The 15,087-nt window shown below is 50.7% G+C and overlaps 1 long non-coding RNA gene across 3 annotated transcripts; it reads right to left on the bottom strand.

Annotated features, from left to right (window-relative positions):
- Window positions 1-7,993: 7,993 nt before the first annotated feature.
- On the bottom strand, window positions 7,994-12,914 carry LOC132016837 (uncharacterized). 3 transcript variants are annotated; one of them, XR_009404023.1, is made up of 3 exons: window positions 12,639-12,880; window positions 11,836-12,064; window positions 7,994-9,904 (listed from the first exon to the last, which is right to left on the bottom strand). It is a non-coding gene; the product is annotated as an uncharacterized LOC132016837 (long non-coding RNA). The 3 variants fall into 3 exon arrangements; XR_009404024.1 differs by lacking the exon at window positions 7,994-9,904 and adding an exon at window positions 10,887-11,633 and having other exon boundaries at window positions 12,639-12,882; XR_009404022.1 differs by lacking the exon at window positions 7,994-9,904 and having other exon boundaries at window positions 11,683-12,064; window positions 12,639-12,914.
- Between the last annotated feature and the right edge of the window lie 2,173 nt (window positions 12,915-15,087).

Genomic DNA, 15,087 nt, shown 5'->3' with positions numbered 1-15,087 from the left:
GTTAACCGGCAGAAGTACAGGACATGATTCAATTACGAATCGAGAGGAGTGCTGCCTTCCCAGCAGGGCTTTGCTTGTTGCTCTCGTTTTGATGCCTGCCCGGCCTCTGACAGAATGTTAGGGTCCTCTTGATTGTTTTCATTATCGGGAAATGGGGCTCCAGACTCTATACGACTGTTCTCAGGCGAGTTTTGCAACTCACTCTGTACCACTGGGTTGTTTTCTTTTTTTAAGGATTACTTGATGTTTTAAGCATGGAGAGGAGGCCTCCGTAGGTAACTCACCCCAGATGTATCCGTTTGCCCCATTTGCACTCATCTACTCAAGGCTGTTCCTCTTCTCGGTTCCTTGCCTTGGTCCAGAACATCTAGCCAATCTCCCAAGCTAGAGACAAGATGCTGGCTTGATTTCTCCCACCTCCACCTCCCAACACCCAGTTAGCCACCACTTCCCAGCTCTTGTCCCCATAAAAATACCCCAAGTTTGTCTCCCTCCTTCCCACTTCCACAGCACCCCCTTATTCCCGTCCTCACCATGTCCTGCCTGGGCTCTGCCTCCCGAGAGCCTGGCCGTACCAGTCTCTGGCCAGCCAGACCAACCTCCACCCTGCGACCAGCTTTAGTCCTAAAAAAGTCACATCTCATCCCATTCCATTCTCTTGTTTAAAAAGTTATGCTGGCTCCTGCTGTCTCAGGATAAAGTCCAAGCGGCACCATGATGTACTAACCGACTTTCCGGGCTCCTTTCTTAGGAACCTTATGTTCCTAGCACTGTGAACCCATCATTCCGTGGACAACCAGGCCCTTTGCTAGAACCAGCACCCTGTTCTCTGTATCTAGCACGGCGTCCCCCAGATGCTTTTCCTTCGGCAGATTCATTCAAGGCCGGGGTCAAATGTCACATCCCTTGGAAATCTCTCTGGCTTCTTCCAGGTGGAGTTAGTATTTTATTCAAGGATCAGTAACAGCATTTGTCATAATGTGCTGTGGTTTAACTTTCTTTGGGTCTTATCTTCGCCTAGTCTGTGAGCACTTGGAAGATAATGTTCCGGATCTTTATTGATCTCTGTATTTCTGCCACTTAATAGTGTCTGGCCTAGAGGAGGTGCTCCTTCGGTGTCTTGTGAATTGAATGATTGGAGCTAATATTGACGGAGAGCTTGGCGTGCACCAGGTCCCATTTCAAGTGCTTCACACATTTTAATTTTCACAGCCACTTTTGAGGTATAGGCACTTCTGCAATTCTGATTGCTGACGAGAAGCCTGGGGCACAGAGAGGTTATGTGAGTTAACCAAGTCACACAGCCTGGATTGAATTCAGGCCAACCTGCGCGTGGCCGAGTCCTGGCGTTATTCTGTTTTCTGGTAAATGAGCGCCAAGTCAAAGGACCTGACCAACCACTGGACAGATTAGAGGAGAAGGCCACAGGGTGCGCTCACACCCAAGATCCGTTTCTGGTTCTGAGATTCGCATCTCGGACTGTGGCTGGAAGGCGCCATCTCTATGCTCTTCATCTCGTCAGTCTCCAGACTAGGGTAAGCCTGAGGGCCTCAGGAGGTTGGGTAGGAAAGCTGAAAAATCTCTGGCCCGCCTGAAATCCTGATCTGAACAAATATCTCCTTGGGAGTGTCAGAACTTCAAGGATGAAGGCAGAGACACACTGACCCGTTTGTCATCGTCTTCGTCATGGTCGTCATTGTTGGGGCGTCTTTCTGAGGTCAGAAAATAAACTCGGTGCCAGTCTGCCTGCCCAAGTGTGAATGACAGCTTTCTGTATGTTTCTCCGGGACACAGGTTCATACATGAATGACCCAGCGTGACGGTACGGTGTGGTCGAAGTTTCCCCAGGAACACCGGTCTGGAGGACCAAGGTAATTGCCTCCTTCCCAGAAGGGTTTGGATGGGATTCATCAGCCTGGAATGCTTAGGTACAGTTTTCCCTGGAGGTGGAGACCTGAACTTGGACTCTTCCCAGATCCATCTCACCCGGACAGAGAAGCCTAGATCCAGCATCAATGCCAAGTGCTAGCCTCTTAAATAGAGGGCCTTGCGGTAAAGAGCCCGGTGTACTGGAACAGACTTGGGAGCAGGTCTCACTTGGGCTCCAGGGCTGGCTCCAGGACCAAGGTAGGTGTCTCTCTGGTCTAATTCCCACTTCTCATCCCTCTCAAAGAGCCCTACCTTCTGTCCTGATGATCTGTGTGATTCCAGGGAAATGGATTCACCTCTTGGCCCCAGAGACTGAACCCAAGGTCTAGGCAGGCCAATCGGTGCATTCTGGCTCTCCCAGGGGCAGTGTCTGGTCAACTCATTGGACGTGAGACTTTAGTAAGTCCGACTGGCGCGCCTTTGCTGGAACGCAGGACAGTGGGACCCCCTTTCCCCTCCGAATATACTTGAGGAATCCTGTAACCCCAGGGGCTTGCTAGAAATGCAACTTCTTAGGCCCTACCCCTGACCTGTGTCTGAGTGTCTGAGTGTCTGAGCCAGAGCCCGGGAAACAAGCCTTCCAGGTAATTCTGATGAACATTCCCATTAGAGAACCACTTCTCTACTTCATTCAATGTACAGATGATTAAATTAAAACAAGCAAACAAAAAACAGGTTCAAAGCGGTGAGGTGACTTTCCCAAATTCTTCGCCGGTGAGGCTATAAGCCCAGGACAGGAATTCAGGTTTGGTTTCCACCCCCCACCACGTAAGAGGCATTTGTGTTTTCTTTAAGTTGTGAAGCTACTGGAGCACCAGAAAGCACTCCTCACCTTTTGAAGGTCCTCCCCTACCCGGTCCCTCTCTGCAGAGATGAGAATAAATTCCATGCAGTCCGAGGTTACGTGGGGTGAAGCCTCCCTCTTACTCACATGTTTATGTGCCATATCGCAGACTCGACGTTGGCTGCACTTAGGAGACATTAGAGCCAGCAAGGACCACATCCAGCCAAAGAGATGGGCCCACCTTTGGCCCAAGACCGAGGGCGTGCTGGGAGAAAGGCATGGTTGCTGTCATTTCTGGGGTCAAGCTGCTGGATCCTTGGCTGGCTCCTTCCGGCCTGCTCTGGCCTCCCCCTGCTGCTTTGCCACCCAAGGCTCCGCTCCATGTGTGTGTGAGGGTGAGTGGGGGTGGGGGCGCGGCTGGTCCCAGGCCAGAGTCGTGGCTCCGGTCTGAAAGTCCAGGCATACCTAAGGCGTCTCTCATGGCTCCCCAATGCCATATTAGGCTGCCCCCTCTGAAGGGTGGAATCTCTGACTCATCCTCCCCCTCCCCCACACCCCCTTACTCTTGCCAGTTTGGGCCAAGATTAGAATTCACTCAAATCTGTGGGTTCTAAGGTTTATGTGCTATTTCAGTTTGGCAAATGACTCTTTTTTTTTTTTTTTTTTTTTAATGTTTCGAGTCAGAAGAAGAAGCACTTTCACGAAAGGGGATCGGGGAGGCTTTTCTTTGTGTCCCCACGGCTCCGTGTGTCCGAAAATGGGATGATTTCAGTGCATCTGTGCACGTGAATCAGAAAGAAGTTGACTGTCCTTACATCCTGGGCTGGGAAGAGTGGCAAGGAGACTTTGTCATCAGAACGACAGGGATGACAACAATCCCCCCGCCCTGAGTGTCCTGCTGGTCTCCAGTCCCAAGCTAGACACGCTGTGCGTTTTGCTAACCCATGCCCAGGTCCCTCCAGGTAGGCAAAGTTCCCCATCTTCGAGATGAGGAAACCGAGCTTCCGAGAAGTGCAGCCTGGAGCTCCAGGCCACACAGCCGAGCGGTGGCAGCAGGATGGCAGCTCTGGGCTGACCGATGGGCTTGCCACACTGCGGGTCTGGTTCCTGGAAGAGGTGGGGGTCTTGCTCTGCTGCCCCGTGATAAGTGGGAGGTGTGTGGCCTCTGTCCTTTTGCCTTGGGGACTGGAGGGTGAACCAGGCAGGGCTGTTTGGATGGAGGCATCAGAAGAGGACACTGAAAATGAAGGGATAGAGCCAGACAGAAGATTAAGGAGTTAGGGCAAAGGATGGGGTCCTGGGTTGCCCGAGAGTCTTGTTGGAAGCCAGTAGATTTGTCTCGGTGCTGCCTCTGTGCCAAGGGCACCACTATGTCCTGCTTCGTGTCTCTCAGCCCGTGACTCGGAGTCCAACAAACACTGGGACGGTGGGCTCTGCTGGGCTCGGGGCCCTTCTCTTGGCTTGGGTGGGGTGGGCCATCTCCACTGAGATCTCATCAGACTGCCTCCAAGTTTCCAAAGTTAGGGGGACCCTGTCGCTGGAGGAAAGCGGGCGGGAGTGGGTGTTGGGTTGGATGCCAGAAAGGCAGAAAAGCACATAGCCTTGGGTGTTGGGGAGTCCCGAAGCCCTCTGATCCCTTGGCTGTGGGGTGAATCCTTCTCTTCTTCCTCTGGGGGGTCCGCATGCATTTGTTTTTAAGTAGGCAGACCTGAACACCTGGGTCTGTCAGAGGCTGTGCGGTCGCTCTGGAAGGTGGCACAGAGAGATGGGCCAGTGGTGGTGACGGCGCCGAGAGATGAGAGCCTCACAGAGCTCAGGCCCACCCCCTTCAGTGCAGAGCCTCTATCCTGCTGAGGCACAGCCCGTGGGGGCTCTGGGATTGTCTCGTGCCGATTCCAAGGGCCCCAGTGCACCATCCAAACTGCAGAGCTCTGGGGCAGAAAAGGCCAAGAGATGATGAGTAGGAGCCGAGCACAGCTCCTCTCCCCCAGCCCACAAGAAACATTCCTGCGATGAAGGAGGAAGAAGACACCTGACGGGTCTTGGGGGCCTGAGCTGATCTGGGTGTTAGAGGTGACCCAAGCCACATTTTTACTTTAAGAGGGAAGTTGAGGTCAGAGAGAAGAAGGCAAAGCCTGAGGCGGTCCTGTCAACTGACTCACGGGGTCCTCGCAGCCACCGCTCTGGCCGGCCACCCTTCCGCTCAGCCCCCCCCCCCCCCCCGCCTCCATTGTTAAGCCCTTGCTGTATGGTGGCGAGACACAGCAGCCCTCACGAAGCGACTCTCTGTACCGGGGAGTTCACAGCAGATGGGAGGGAGACGAGGACCCAAACTAGCACGACAGAGGCTGTAGGTGAAGTGACGGAGGTGGGCGCCTCTCCGACCTCCGGTAGACCCAAGGCCTTGCGATTTGAAAAAAAAGAAACCAGTCAAGCTAGAATATTCGAAAGAGGCGGAAACTGCAGAAGAGGGCTGAGGGAAGTGGGTGAGTGTGCACGCGTGCGTGTGTGAGCGCGTGTATGCAAGCATGGCCCAAGTCCCGAGTTCTTTCTCTTCCTCCTTGTCAGGTGTTGCTGGCAGCCGGGGTCATCAGCGGGGAGCCTGTTTCCAGGCTGAGGGGTAGATACTCGCAGAGCTTTCTGGGGTCACGTGTTCTCCTGTTCTTGGCTTGGCCAAAGTTTTGAAGAATGAAGAATTTTAACGTTCCCTGGCAATGCCATTCCCACCTGGGCCTTGGCGGCTGTCTGCCCAGCAGCTCAGTCGGCTTCCTCTATGTCTGTTGGAACCTTCATCCCGCCCCTCCAAAGTCCCAGCTCAAAGGCCTGACCTGCTCCTTTCCTGTGTCCCTGTCCCAGGAGCCCTCTCTCTGCAGGTGCAGAGGGAAGTGCCCAGGGCCCACTTGGGGGCTTAGCTCTTCAGGAAGGCCACTGTGCATGCAGTAAGGATAACCAGTGGAGCCCCTCATGTTTACCCAACTTTTAACCCTTCTAGGCTCACCCCCAAATAGCACTGGCCCAGAAATGCTTTGTATATCTCGTAAGAAAACACATTGCTTCCATCTAGGGCCACAAGATCATTGAAAGTGGGAATAAGGCTTCCTTGAAGGAGACTTTGGCAAGCCTAGTGACCGTGGCAACACGGTCGGTTGGAACTAGAGGTTCAAGCCCCAACTCTCCCGTGTAAAGGCTGTGTGACATCGGGCCAGCTTCTGAACATCTCTGAGCCTTAGTTTACTGATCTGGGCAATGGATAGAATTCTGATGGCTATTCTCACCAAGAGGATGTGAGAATAAAATAAAAGAGTATAAATATGAAAGCATGAGGAAACCTCAGAGCTTTGAGCCATGGCCCAGCCACACAGTCCATTTGAAAAAAGATGCAATAATTCAAGTCTCAGTGCCTGGGTCTAATCTTTATGATAAAAAGGAAGGAAGGAAAGAAAGAAAGAAAGAAAGAAAGAAAGAAAGAAAGAAAGAAGGGAAGGAAGGAAGGAAGGAAGGAGAGGAATCTAGTAACCTGTGGTGGGTGGCTATTTTCTCTTAAGGACAAAGTTACAGTCCCAGAAGAAAGATCTGGCAGACTTGAGCTGATTAGATAATTCTCCCTGTGTGTGTGTTGGTGGGGGGTCTGCAATCCTTTTCCAGGAGGGCAGGCACGTGTTATCACAGGGCTCCAACAGGGGTGTTGACCTTTTTAAGTGAGTGTTCCCACCCCACCCCCCCAAAAACCCAGCCTGGAGGGGTGGCCGGACTGATGTCATCTAGAGGTGGGGTGTGCCTGTCGCAAAGGACTGAAGCAGGGACCAGCCCAAGAGGCATCTGGGCAGTGGAGGCAACCGCAGGGAGACCCTGCCGGGAAAATGCCAGAACTTTGTGTTCCTTACAGAAACTCATTCTTTCCAGGAGCCGCATGGGGCCTTCAAAACATGGTCCCCTGATCTGATTCTATCCAAAGAACATGGTAACGCTCTCCAGGACGGGGCGACAAAAGGCTCGATGCTGAGGACCGATGAGCTGTCCCCAGAGAGAAAAGTCCGGCCGCAGAGACTGCAAGGCCCCGGGGGAAGGAGGAGGAGGGGCTGCTGCAGAGAGCTCCCCTCCCCCATTAAATCGATTGAAGGTGAGTTGGGGAGCATTTAGATTTGGGTTATTAGATTTGGGTTATTCTTTTTTTTTTTTCAGCCTTGAGATTTGGGGTTCAAATCCTAATAGTGCCTTAAAGAGATAAAGCTCATAAGAACCCATGATCCTCCACACTATCTTTCTGCCCACGTGGAGCCGTTGGCTCTCTGGACCTCCACTGGGTCCTCGGTTCCTCCCCTGCAGGTCCCGCACGAATCCTTACTAGTGGTGATCTCTACGCCATCAGAGTCCAGTAGTGAAGTGTGTCAGACTGCTTGGATTCCAATTCATTCAAATTCAAATTCAGATTTCCTGCTCCCTGTGTGACCTTGGCAAATTACTCAACCTCTCTGTGCCTTGTGAAGTGGGGCTATAAATACGCTACCTCATTGGTCATGGAGTTCAAATGCCATGTATCACCGATCCTGCTCGACCCAATGCCGGCATGTGGTAAGACTCCACAGTGACCATGGAGGCCATCAGGACACTGTAGCCAGGAGGAGGGACACCTATGACACCCAGTGGGGCCATGTGACCGGTCGATAAAATACGTGTAGAAGTGACGTGCAGAACTCCGCAGGTAAGAGGTCCCCTGCCCCTTTCTGTAGGAGCTGTGGAAGCTTCCTGTTGGGATGGAGCCCTGGGCTCCCCCTGCCTCCCTGCACTAGACACCAGATGGGAGGGAGAATTCAAGTTTTGGGAGAGAAGCCTCTAGAACACTTGTGTTTTTTGTTGTTGTTGTTGTTGTTTTTTTTTTTTTTTTTACCGCATCTTAGCCTAACTACCCCTGCTGACTATAGTCACTAACAATTGCACAGCAGTTGATCCTTCCATGACATGGTTCGAACCATGTAGTTCCATCCACTTACGTGTGGACTTTTTATAATACAAGCACTCTAAGTGTATTTTCTCTTTCTTACGATTTTCTTTTTTCCTTCTCTCTTTTTTTTTTTAAAGATTTATTTATTTATTTATTTTAGAGAGACTAAACTGGGGGGAGGGGCAGAAGGAGAGAGAAACCCCCAACCAGACTCTGTGCCGAGTATGGAGCCCGATGTAGGTCAATCCCACAACCCTGAGATCACAACCTGAGCTGAAAGCAAGGTTTGGACACTTGACCGACTGTGCCTCCCAGGTGCCGTTCTTCTTTATGATTTTCTAGTAACAATTTCCTCTCTCCAGCTTACTTTATTGTAAGAATACAGTTTATCAAGCATAGAACATACAAAATATGTGTCAACAGTAAGCTTGTAGCATTTAAGTTTCGGGGGAGTCATCGGTTCTATGTGTATCCTTAACTATGTGTATCCTTAACTGCTCTGTGGTCACTGCACCTAATCCCTGTGTCGCTCGTGGAGCAAATGTATTTCTGCTTTAGGTTGCAGTGCCCGGGGAACAATCTCCTTATTCACACGCATGCCTTCCCTTCCAGGGGGAGGCAGGTGACAGGACGGACAGAGCCCGAGCTCTGGTGGTGTAGACCTGGGTTGGAATCCCTCCTGGTGGCTGTCCAGCTCAGCGTTTTCAGGCAGACCGTTGAATTCCTCAGAGCCTCGGTGTCTGCACAGGATGATTTCTGCTTGGTTGGGGCTGGGGAGGGGCTCCAGGTGGCTGGCACGGTCTTGCATGTTCTGCACTCAGGGGCTGTGATCAGGTTGGCTAATAGCCCTTTCAGCGTGGGCAGGAGCACACGGCTTCCTCCGGAGCCGGGCAAATGTGTGGTAGTTGTTCAGAATCCTTCTGACCGTTGGAGGGGGGCTGACAGCTCCCATTTCTCCCCAGGAACTGCTCCCCACGCTGTCCGCCTGTTTCTGCCTCAGAGGCTGACACGCATGGGTACACAAGCAGGCCGTTGGTTTCCACTGAGTTTGGGACCAGAGGAAGGGAAGAAAGAATTTAGGATCGTTAGTCCTTCCGCTTATATCCCTAGCTCGCTCCTTGTGAGGACACCTCAGGCTCGAATTGCCCCTTGACCCCAGGTTCCTGTTCCTCTCAAGGTGGCCTCAGCTGACCCCATGAGGCTCCCTTGAGGTACGGTAACTGCACTCGGGGTGGTAAGGGGTGCTGTTGCCATGTTCCTGTGCCACCCCTGGAGTTCCCCTCATGCCGCCCACAGATCTTCTGGAATGATCCTCTCTTAAGAGTGCCATCTTATTCCTGCTGAGCGATGCCTCAATGCACAGCCATCTCTTCTTCTCTCTCTCGCGTCCTAGGATTTTTCTGGCCCGTCTTGCTCCCTGTGGCTGTAGCCGTCTGTAGGCATACCGGAGTGGTGTGGCCTCCTCTCTCAATGCCTCATCTTTCCAGGGGTGTTACCGATGTGCTCCCGAAGCAGAAACTCTCAGGTCCTGACTGGGTGCCTGCTGGGATGCGTGGAGGGCTCTCCTCCAGCCGCACCCCTGGAGCCTGTATAAAAATACAGAAGCCTGGATTCTGCTCCAGACCTGTCGTATCCAGGTCTCCGGGTGGAACCGGGCATTCGGATGAGCAGACGAGGGTGGACAAGGAGTAGAGAGGGCGGTCAGCAGCCGTGCGCACCGGAGGCTGTGCTGCACCCAGTTCTTGTTAATTACTTCATGACTGTGCGAGAAGCTTGATTTTGGACATGATCGTGTTCATGGCCATCACCTCAGTCAGTGCGGACCTGTGTGCAAGGACGTGCCTGGGTGTGTGCGTGAGCCGGCTGGCTAGTCCGCTCAACGCATCCTGGAGTGGCTCTATTCACCCCTCCTTCCGAGGCTTTGTCAGACTATTCCCCCTGGGGTGAGGGGTGGAAGAGGAAGACCCTTCCCTTTGGCTCTTTAAGCCCCCCTGTCCTTCAAGGTCCCCCAGCTTCAGCCTGCCGGTGCTTGTAGCACCCAGAGGGGGAGAGGCCCCGCCTTGGTTCCATCTGACGCACAGTGTGAGTGGTACACGAACATCCCCACTGCGTGTGCATTCTGAGAATGAGAACTGAATTTCAAACTTTCTTCCTTCTGCTTCTCTTACTGCCTATCACCAGCCGCATCCGTGCCAGGGACCAGGCAGGGTGCCCCTTCGCGAGTCAGGTCATCCATCTTTGCAACCTCCCTGTGAAGTAGAACATTCCCATCACCATTTACAGAGAAAGCAGCCAAGGCTCTAGGTGGGGGGTGGGAGTGGGGTGCGGGGGAGGTTTGGGGGTAAATAAATCATCCAAATGGCAGAACTGGGTTTTCAGCCTGGGTCTGTCTGACTCCAAATCCTTTGCTGTAAATCAGTGGTTCTCAAACTCTGATCTCGGGACTCCTATATTCTCTCTCTCTCTTTTTTCTTCCAAGTTTTTGTTTAAATTCAAGTTAGTTAACATAGAGTGGAGTGGGGGATTCAGAAGTAGAATTTAGGGATTCATCACTGACATCTAACACCCCACAACAGTCCCTCTCCCCAACGCCTGTCACACATCTCCCCCGTCCCCTCACCCCCCTCCCCTGCAGCAGCCCTCATCTGTTCTCTGTCATTACGAGTCTCTTATGGTTTGCCTCCCTCTCAGTTTTTACCTCATTTTATTTTTCCTTCCCTTCCCCATGGTCATGCTTCAGTCTCACATATGCGGGAAATCATATGGCATTTGTCTTTTTCTGACCGACTTACCTCACTTGGGATTCCTATCCTCTCTTAAAAATTATTGAGGATTCCCAAAAAGGTCTTGTTAGTGTGGGTTATAGCTATCAATATCTATCACATTAGAAATTAAAGCCGAGAAAGACACCAGGCTATTTATGTCACATAAAAGAGCAATCATGAGGGGCGCCTGGGTGGCTCAGTGGGTTAAGCCTCTGCCTTCGGCTCAGGTCATAATCCCAGGATCCTGGAATCGAGTCCCGCATCGGGCTCTCTGCTCAGCGGGGAGCCTGCTTCCTCCTCTCTCTTTCCCTGCCTCTCTGCCTACTTGTGATCTCTGTCTGTCAAATAAATAAATAAATTCTTAAAAATAAAAGAGCAATCATGAATGTGTCACATAGAATACAAGTAACTTTTAAAGTGAATCTGAACGATGTTTTCCAAAACAAAAAGAGAGTGAAAAGTGGCATTAGTGAACATTGTACGGACTTTATCACAGCTGGGTTCTTGGACCTGCTTATGCCTTCAGTCTGTCCCAACACCACAACTCACAGAGCCTCTGGAAAACACCGTATACTTCTGAGACAATGAGCGTGAAGAAGGCAAATAGCTCGGAGTGTTGTTGGGGGAAATCGTGTTGAAGCCACGAACCCCGGGAAAGGTCTCTGGAACCCCCAGGGGTGCCTAGGCAGTATTTTGAGAACTACTGCTCTCAGCTGGGAAGCTCTGTCTTGCTGGCATGCTCACTCGTCTGGGTACTGCTTGTCTGCAACACAGTCTGGACGTCTTGCGTTCCTGTCTGGTGTTGGGTAACGTGAGGGGTAGCGTATGGGCAGTCACTGAGCTGGGCTCTGCCCCTGAGCTCCTAGAGAGAGGCAGTGCTGAGCCGGCGAGCAGCCTACATTCTCCACACTGTAGAGGGAACCCGGGAGGCCCTGGGCATCCTTGACCTGTATCACAAGAATTTGCCTGCTGGGCTTTATGACAGTCCTATGACCTGAATCACCAACATATATTTTCAAGAAAAAAGAAAGAAAAAGATATACATTTTCTCTAGTACATTTGGGATCCAGAAATATCCCTGTTGACTTGCAGGGGAGGAGGGATGGATAGGTGGAACACGGGATTTTTAGGGCACTAAAAGTATTCCGCGTGATTCTCTTATGGCGGACCTCGGTCGTGACACATTTGCCATTTCCAACACCAAGAGGGAGCCCTAAAGTGAATGAACTATGACTTAGTTAATCATGTTTCAATATCAGTGCGTCAGTTATAACAAATGAACCACATTAATGCAAGATATTGATAACAGGAGGAAGTAAAGAGAGAGGGTCAGGGGTATGTGGAGCTCTGGACTTTGCGATCATTTTTCCGTCAAGTTAAAACTTCTCTTAAAAAAACAGAACAGAAAACAGAACCTCGCTGCTGCTCTGGATTGCCGCCAGAGGCTCTGTGGTTTGGAGGCCGGGGTGGGGTCCCCCAGACGCCCCCGGGCTACCAGCCTGACTGTGGTTCCGTGTTGGGAAGCCGCACCCGCTCACGCATCCTGACCCCAGACGAGCTTTTCTCTTGGGATCTTTCTCCCGTCGTCTGCAGCTCCCACAAGTGTACGGCAGCGTCATCAGCTTGGCTTTGGAGGGTGTAATTCTGGTGGCAAGACTGGTAATTAGAGGATTGTGAAAAAGACTCCTGGCGTTGTTTAATTACTTGAGAACATCAGCTCATCATCACGGGGCGTAATGGGCCTCCGAAGCACACTGAAGCGGGCACCCTGTGTCTGGGGCTGGGGGGCCTCCTGGAGGCGGGTCTGGACAGGGAGCCCCAGCTCTTCTCTCCAGACCACTTGGGGCGGGAATCAGCAGGAAGGTGTTGGGTGACGGCGGGATGGGTTGGAGGATGTGGCTGGTGGAAGTGTGAGAACTGCTAGTTTATCACCAACTCAGGCAGACAGGCCTGGGCTTGCTCTGCCCCCCTCCCCCCTCCCCCTATTCCCCCCTCCCCCACACCTCCCCAGTCTTCTTGTAGACAAGCCGTGTTTGGGAGATTGGCATCTTTCTGTCCTCAGTCCCTGGACATCTGAGGATCCAGGACAGGGACTAAGGGGAGGCCAGAGAGGTGCCCAGGCCCGGGTTTTGAGGAAGTGTGGCGAGGGCAGGCTTGCCATCTGCAGTGAAGGGGTCTTGGAGCCCAGGCCCGGCCCAGCCCCCACACCACGCCTTACCTTCTCCAAAGGCCGCACCTGACTTCCCCACACCTGAGTTGCTGAATCCTTCTGAGTGTGATCTCCGTTTCTTCCCCTGGCACCCATCTCCTTCCCCAGCTCCTTCCAGGCTGGCAGTCTCAGGAAATGCGCTGGGCTCTGGAAGGTTCTTTCCACGGTCCAATGAACACACAGGCTCTGAGGGGGGAAAATGTGCTTAGGAGACAATAAGAGGTTGTTCTGAGTTTGAAAGCGGAGACCCTAGTGACATGCATGGGGGAGGCTTTCTCAAAGGCTTTCAGGAAATTTTCTGCTTTCCCTGGGGGGGGGGGGGGGGGGGGGGGGGGGGAGATGCTCTTTGAGAGGACAGGTATTGCGGTGACCCTCTCAAAGAATTTGCTTGTTTGTTTGTGGGTTTTTTTTTTTTTTTTGGTGTTCTCTTTGCTCCAACTTAATTAGTAATATTATAACTTTCAATTTAATCATTGACCTAAACGAGTTGCATTTTTATCTCAGCAGGAGTCTGGCTGGGCTGAAAGAAGTAGCCAGGGTAGCTGAGTGAGAGGGGAAAATCTTACTCGGAGTATTTGGGCCGGCAAGTGACACCACTTCTGCTCTGAGATAAGATGGAGACATTTTCAAGCTATGTTTTAAAATCATAAAAACCAGAGTCTCCTGCTGCAGATAAGCTATGTATGTCGGTGCAGAGCATCTGGGGGCAGTAAAAGAGGAAGGTTACACCAGCATTGCTGAGGTTATTGCTGAAACCAAGATTATAAGTAATTAAGGTTTTGAAAGTTTTGTCCAGGTGCACAATAGACGACTCAGTATCTTGGATGCCTGAGCTGGGGTCAGGTTAACTATTAAAAGAGGACAAAAGTATTTCTAACAAAACCTGCAGTTTACTAAAGCCTACCGTACCTGCTGCTTTAGCGTGTCCTGCTTTGAGCCTCCCCCCCGCTTTCCCTGGCTCTTGGGAGATCCAATGTTGATTCATTCCATGCATAGATTAATGGTGTTTTGCTTCCGTGTGATGTTAAATTGGCCGCTCGTTCTTCCCACCAGCCGGGATGGATGTCCCTCACTGCAGTGTTCGCTATGGCCAATGGACTCCCAGCCCTAGGTTAAATGGGGAACAATAACCATTGCATTTCTTCTCCACCTTCAACTGCCTCTGCTAGAACTAAGTGCTGGGTCGTCACAGGAGATTCTTGTTTGCTTTCTCAGAAAGAACGGATTGTGGAAGCATGCGAACCGTAACTGTCATGTGCCTAAAATCTTCTTTATAGACATTCTTTTTTAGTAGCTTTGATCTGGAGGATGCAATCACATTTTCCCTGAAAGTAGACATCATCGAGAAAAACACAGAAGAGAAGAGCATGCCCTTAAATAACTCCTCAAACTGAATTTAAAATGTCATTTAATTATTTTGAATTACCCCCTAATTGCCCCTTCTCTATCTCCTGTTCTCGTCTTGAGCTGTAAATGGTATTAGCATCCTCTGTGCTGTGGCTCTTCTGTATCTCAGAGGAGACATTTCTTTTTCTTTCTTCTTCTTCTTTTTTTTTTTTTTTTAAGATTTTATTTATTTATTTGACAGAGATCACCAATAGGCAGAGAGGCAGGCAGAGAAGCAGGCTCCCTGCTGAGCAGAGAGCCTGATGCGGGGCTTGATCCCAGGACCCTGGGATCATGACCTGAGCCGAAGGCAGAGGCTTTAACCCACTGAACCACCCCAGCGCCCCATCTCAGAGGAGACATTTCATTCACAAAACAAAACTTTTCACTTGGTTTAAATTGGTGTGGAACAACTTTTCTCAGCATCAGAGGGTTTAAATATATATATTTTTTATTTTCCAAATGTCAGTTTACAAGAAGTTGAAGAAAATGTGATACACAGTAAAATATTATTTAGTCTTATAAAAGAAGGGAATCTTGCCATTTGTGACAACATGGATGATACTGGAAGACGTTACACTAAGTGACATCAACTAGACACAGAACAATGAGTGTTTCATGACTTCACTCGTATGTAGAGTCCAAAGTAGCCAAACTTATAGAAGCCCAGAGGAGAAAGGTGGGTGCCCAGGGCTGCGTAATGGGGAAAATCGGGAGATGTTGGTCAAAGGGTATAAACTTTTTGTTATGTGAGATGAGGAAGTCCCAGGGATAGAGTGGAGGACATGGTGACTATAGTTAATACTTTTTGTGTATATTTTGTATTTGCTGAGAGGGTCGTGCTAACGTATTCTCACCACACACACACACACACACACACACACATAACTACATGCAGTGATGAATATTTTCATTCGCTTGATTGCGGTGATCATTTCACAATGTATATGTCTATCAAGCATCAAGTTGTACATCTTAAATATATACAATTTCCATTGGCCAATTATATCTCAATAAAGCTAACAGTTGTTTTACAAAAAGTCGTTTTAACACTCATTTGAGCAAAAGGGTA

This window comes from Mustela nigripes, chromosome 4, assembly GCF_022355385.1.
Source record: "Mustela nigripes isolate SB6536 chromosome 4, MUSNIG.SB6536, whole genome shotgun sequence".
NCBI lineage: Eukaryota > Metazoa > Chordata > Mammalia > Carnivora > Mustelidae > Mustela > Mustela nigripes.
The sequence above is the reverse complement of the archived record's forward strand: the minus strand, read 5'-3'. Positions and strand labels throughout refer to the sequence as shown.